Genomic DNA, 6,277 nt, shown 5'->3' on the forward strand with positions numbered 1-6,277 from the left:
TCTTCTTCTTCTTCTTCTTCTTCTTTTTTTGACAAAAGTTTAATAATGGCTGATATCAAATCATCCTTCCTGGGAATGAGAACTAGCAAACAGCAGCAGTTCCAACATGACAGGAAAAACAGAGAAATTGATCAGTTAAGAACTACTATTCTTTAGGGTTTCCCTGAGACATAGTTCTGTGTTTCTTCATTTCTGTCAGGATATAATTTTACATGACCCTTGTTAAAAGAGATTGTCTTGCTCTGAATACTTTGCCACCTGTATAAGCCCTTGGAGTCTGTACAAGCAGAAGACCTTTACCCTTTCTCTCACTTCAGGCATTCATCCATAAATATTTGGGTTCAAAAACCAACTGGATTTTGCAGCATCTCCTGTAATAGGCCTGATAAGGATGCTGCGTTTAGTTATACCTGAATGTTAAGCTTCTATGCTATCTAAAGTAAGTACTATGGCTCCTTTGAAGTCAGTGGACAGTGATGACCTTTCTAACATGGTCCAATGGAAGATGTATTCAGCCTAAGCTGACCTTCCCACCTAACAGAGTTGAGTCTGTGAAGAGCAGCTGGTGACAGCAGCTACTCTCTCCATTTTTATGCTATCAAATATAGGGGCTCATTCCTGTTGCTTAAAGTAGAAATCAGCATCATCTAAGAGGGGGCAGAATGCTCTTTGTGCCCTCGAGTTTCTTCTGCAGAAAAGAACATCTTTCCTGTAGGTACTACATTACATCATCCCTATATCTGCCTTGCACTAGGAGAGCAGACATCATACCAGCCAATAATGACCTGGTTAATACAGTCATTAGAGTCTAAAAAACTATTGCACTGGCTAGACAGATGTTTAATTTAAGGATTAACTTGGAGCTGAATCCCACATTTGGATTCTGTTGATAAGTTATGCTATCATAAAGGTAGCCCAAAGGAACTTTCAGGCTAAACAGAGGATGTATAATGAGTTTAACCATCAGCTTAGCAATGCTGGATGGAAGATGAACTGTTACAGTGTAGACCTTAAATTTGTTTCTTTTCATTCCTATTCCAGCAATGTTTTTATATAGGAATCACATGAGATGGAGAAGAGGAGTGGGACTTGCTGTTCATACCACATGTGTACAGGTTATAAAGCCACTTGCAAAATGGAATAATCTTGGCCAAAATGAGCAAGAAGAGAAGACTTTGGTAGGACCTTATATATATACATATATATATATATATACATAGAGAAATATATGTATATATAGATATGTTTATATGTGTGTGTGCATATATATATATATATATATATGCTTTTCAATACTTATAGCAAGATTACAGAAAAGCTAGAGAGGAACTTTTCATAAAGGTTTCTAGAGACAGGACTACAGGGAATGGATTTAAACTGAAAGATAGTAGGTTTAGATTGGATCTTAGGAAAAAGCTCTTCAGTGCAAGGATGGTGAGACTCTGGAATATGTAGCCCAGAGAATGCCCCCACCCTGAAGGTGCTTGAGGCCAGGTTGGATGAAGCCTTGAGCAACCTGGTGGAGAGGTGTCCCTGCCCATGGCATGGAGTAGATGATCTCTAAGGTCCTTCCAAACTAAGGTGTTCTGCGATTCTATGAAGACCTGGAGGCACTTTACTCAAAGAATATTTCTTTTTAAACAATTGGCACTCAATCCATGTCAGGTAGTAGCAAAATTAGAGAGTGAGAGGAGGGAGTCATAAGCATCCTATTGTTTGAGGTTGATTTTCTGACAAGACCTTGGCTGAGAAAGAAGTAGACCTTACTTGCTAAGGGACAGGTTTGTGGCTAGACTATGGATGTGAGGTGAACTTAATATTGCTGGCAGCAGCTGGAGCGTTTCCTTGCATTATGCAAGCAGATGTGTTCCTCCAAGAATATGAGTCTCCATGCCTTAGACCCACAGAGGTATGGCAAGGTTGAGTATGGATTGGCACTCGTTGCAGATGGATGGCAGCACTTTTGCTCTAGGGTAAACAGGAGGTGAAGATTCCTGCTAAATTGTTAAGTTTATGGGATGGAAATTCTATTCATCCTCTCAGTTTGCAGAAAGGCACCCAAGAGGTCCTGCTGGCTAGCTCACAGGTGCTTACTCTCACCACTGGGTGTCTCACAGACCAGCTTTTTGAAGAAATCAGGACAGTAAAGATCCTTGCTGTGGCTGCACAGGGACCAAAGAACAAATTCAAGCACCAATGGCAGCTTACAAGAAGACAGGACGGGATCTGCGAGTTACAGAGAGGAACACAATTATCTGACATCTCGCCTCAAGAAAGACTGACACATAGACATCACCAATCTGAGGTTTGAAACTTCCCTGTAGTTTCAGCCATTATTGCAACAGCATTGCCAGGGTTAATTCTGACTGGCTATATAGCCCAGAACTGTCAAAATCTGTCCTCCTTCCAGCAAGCAAATTCTCTCCCCTTGTGTGTAAATCAGCTTGTTTTCATGATTTGCCTTGTACTGTGAATGAACATGGAATAGTCTCTGTTCTTCTTAAGTGTTCAGACTCATGCTACTGATCATGCAATCAATCAATTGGCTCTGGAGGTGCTGTGTATGCACATGTACTGTGTATGCTCATGGAATAGTCTCTGTTCTTCTTAAGAGTTCAGACTGGTGCTACTGATCATGCAATCAATCATTTAGCTCTGGAGGTGCTGTGTATGCACATGTACTGTGTATGCACATGGAATAGTCTCTGTTCTTCTTAAGTGTTCAGACTGGTGCTACTGATCATGCAATCAATCAATTGGCTCTGGAGGTGCTGTGTATGCACATGTGCTGTGTATGAACATGGAATAGTCTCTGTTCTTCTTAAGTGTTCAGACTCATGCTACTGATCATGCAATCAATCAATTGGCTCTGGAGGTGCTGTGTATGCACATGTACTGTGTATGCACATGGAATAGTCTCTGTTCTTCTTAAGTGTTCAGACTGGTGCTACTGGTCATGCAATCAAACATTTAGCTCTGGAGGTACTGTGCATGGACATGGAACAGTCTCTGTTCCTCAGAGTTCAGACTGATGCTACTGATCATGCAATCAATCAATCAATCAATCAGTTAGCTCTGGAGGGGTTAACAGAGATGGAGGAAAGTTCTCCTGGTAGCAGACTATGCCTGAAACCACACATGTTTTTGTCATTACCTTTCAAGAGGCATCACACGGAAATAGCATTAAGGAAAGACAAATTAAACAGGAGAGTAGTAGCCAGGGGAATCTTAAAGTTAATCCAGCATATTGCTGTAAAAAGGTTTGCCATCTGGATCCTGCTTTGCTACAGTTTTGAAGCTTTGTGGCATTTTCCTCCCTTCCTCTTCATTTTCAGCTCTTGCTTGCGAGAGAGCTGAAAAACCTGCGCAACACTTCAGTGTTGCAGTGGGCTCTAAGATGCTCTCAGAAACGCCTGTTCTGGTGCGTGCAGAAGGTGCCTGTCTTCTACCAGCCCGCAGCTGTGTGTGTGCCAGGAGGCTCGGACAGACTCACAGCCATGGAGCAGGAACAACAAAAGCAGGCTCTCGCGGCTTCTTCCCAGGCAGAAGGGTGGATGCTCTGTGTCTCCTTTGCCTGCCACTCCAGATTCAAATCACTCCACTAAGCTTTCCTGAGCTGTTTCAAATCCCCCCTCTTTACCTCTAGTAAAGACCAGCGACAGCTGAAAGAGCCTCTTTGCATACAATAGCTCAAAACACTAGAGGGCCGATTGGCTTGGTAAGCACAGCGCTGAGCCCGAACTTCACCGCACGCCTCTGAGGCTCCGGATGCCAGCTCTGACGAGCGCAGCCCCAGAGAAACGCATCAGCGATTGCATTTCATACGAGCGACAAATCTGCTTGGAAGAGACGCACAGGTAAGGTGGCCAAGAGGGCAAAATGAATTACTTCTCACCTCCTCCAGTGTGGCGGTGGAGGTCGGCAAGGAGCCTGACACACATTAAAGCGGAAGAGGAGACCTTGTATGTCTTCAAGGGAATTAAAAAGAGAGGTTTGAGAGGGTGTTTTTTCCTCTTGGGTTTGGTTTTTTGTTGTTGTTGTTTTCTTTAGGCTTTGGTGAAGGGAAAGATAAAAGATGTTTGCTCTCAGACACCTGCAGTTATCTCCATACACAGGCAGGGTTTCGTTCCTAGCGAGGGAAAAGGCAAATTCTCCATTTTGGCTACTTTTCCTGGACTAAAACCAAGCTTTAAAGGAACAGAGCCAGGTCCTTGGGTCACAGAAATTCAAACAGCACCAAGGGAAAGTGAGATTTTACTCCAGTTTGTACCCTTGTAAACAACTTCTGTTCATGTAAACAACTTCCTTCTGATTTCAGTAAAGGTAGTCTGATTTTTTTCTCCCTGGAAGCAGAATCTGACCCATCAAATAGATAGATAGATAGATAGATAGATAGATAGATAGATAGATAGATAGATAGATAGATAGATATAGGTCTTATGTGCATCTAAACAAATGTTGTGCCTTCAACCCCTGCATATCATGAGCCACAGCACATTATGACTAAAGGGGAGGGGGAAAAATAAGAAACAAACAACAAAGTTTCCTCCTAAGAGCTAGGCTGATTCAGATGTCATTAAAAATTAAGACAGATGAAAGGGACAAACAGTTTTTCCCCATCCCCTGAAGACACTGAGTGACAGTCCACTGCAGGCTGAGGGCTGGAGCATCTGGGAGGCACAGGTCATCAGCCAGGCTGACTATGGTGTCACTGGGCACCACGGTCCAGTCAGAGTGAGGACAGGCTGGCTAAGAGGTGCCTCTGAACATTAGGAATCTCCAATTCACTTTAAGCTCACATAGGCAGCTCCACTTTTCGCAGTTTTGAGAGGCAGGTACTCTGCATCTCCCTGTGCTTCCCAGATACTAGGAGGATTTTAAAAGAAATAATCACAAACAGCCTCAAGAGGGTCTCTGAAGTGTTTTCCTGCTGCAGAATTCCCATCTGCATGTTTTATTCTGCTCTATGGTTATGGAGATCTGCAGTATGACCCATTAATAAGATCATTTTTAGTAACTCAGAAGCTATTGAGATCTACAGGCAGCTAGGATTATTCAAGCTTTTTAGATGAATTATCTCTAGACACAGCTGAGCATGCACACACACTGCCTGTATTTTCAAGACCATTCTACATCTACCTGCAGGGAAGGACTGTCTCTGCTGCTCATACAATTGTGATAAATTACAAACAGGGGAAATGTTCCGAGGGCAAGATTAGTCAAATCACTTTACATCCTTAAAGTACACTGAGCTTGCAGTGGGCTCTTCTCTCCTTAGCAACATCCCAGGCTAAGTTTTCAGTCAGTGCAAATGCAGGTTGTACCCAGGTAAAATGTAAACATCATAACATTAGCAATGGCTTGGATATGCTCAGAAGAAGCTGTATAGCATCAGGAAAATGACATCTCATGAAAGAGCAGTATCTGAATTGTATTTCATTTTCATTGCTGATGACCTGTTAGCAAAAGAATCCACAAGTATAAGCAACAGATCAAGTTGGCTGTGAGCAAATAAGAGGTACAATTAGCTATTTACTGCAGTATATTTCTCTGTACTATGTTTACTGGGAGAAACACTTAGACATTACTGATCACAATACCTCAGCCTGAAGAATCCTTTGACCTAAGATCCCATCATCTTTAAAAGTCAGAATGATAAAAATCTTCAGAGCAAAAATCCAAACACTATGAATCTTCATTCTCTTCACAGCTGCTACGTTTATGGAAATGCAATAACAGTGAACTTCTTGGATTTGGCAAAGACTTTTTTGTACCAGATGACTGCATGCCAGTAAAAGAACCTAAGTGAAATGATAAGCCTGGCTCGCTCCTGTCTCCTAAAGAAGTGTGCTGCAGTCCAGAGCATTTTGGAAGTTAATGAGAGGGTTTTTTTTTTTTTCCCTCCTTTGGTTTTTATTTTTTTTCAGATTTCAAAACATGCATGCAAATTTCAGCTGGCAGTGCATGCACAGACCGTATTTAATAAACACATCCATTTGAAAGCAATGTTCCATGTCCACAGTTAAACAGACGATGAATGGAAATGTTGCCCTGATAGAAATAACAGCAGTCTGCTTGCCTGGTAGCAAATGCAGCCAGAGTTGTCATCTTCCTTGAAAGTTTAATCCAGACACATAATTTTACCCTTTAACAGACAATCTGCATTGTTAACTGAAGGAGATAAAAGGCAAAAATGAAATTAAAAGGTACCTGTCCATTTATTTCTGTTGCTGTGATTTGCTAAAGCCCTGCTCTAGCAGCTCTCGGTGGAAAACTG

General features: G+C 42.1%; 1 long non-coding RNA gene across 1 annotated transcript; it reads left to right on the plus strand.

Annotated features, from left to right (window-relative positions):
• Positions 1 to 3,198: 3,198 nt before the first annotated feature.
• On the plus strand, positions 3,199 to 6,006 carry LOC135173424 (uncharacterized). The gene is made up of 2 exons (XR_010301310.1): positions 3,199 to 3,857; positions 5,711 to 6,006. It is a non-coding gene; the product is annotated as an uncharacterized LOC135173424 (long non-coding RNA).
• Positions 6,007 to 6,277: the final 271 nt, after the last annotated feature.

Source organism: Pogoniulus pusillus, chromosome 3, assembly GCF_015220805.1.
Source record: "Pogoniulus pusillus isolate bPogPus1 chromosome 3, bPogPus1.pri, whole genome shotgun sequence".
NCBI classification, from domain to species: Eukaryota; Metazoa; Chordata; class Aves; order Piciformes; family Lybiidae; genus Pogoniulus; species Pogoniulus pusillus.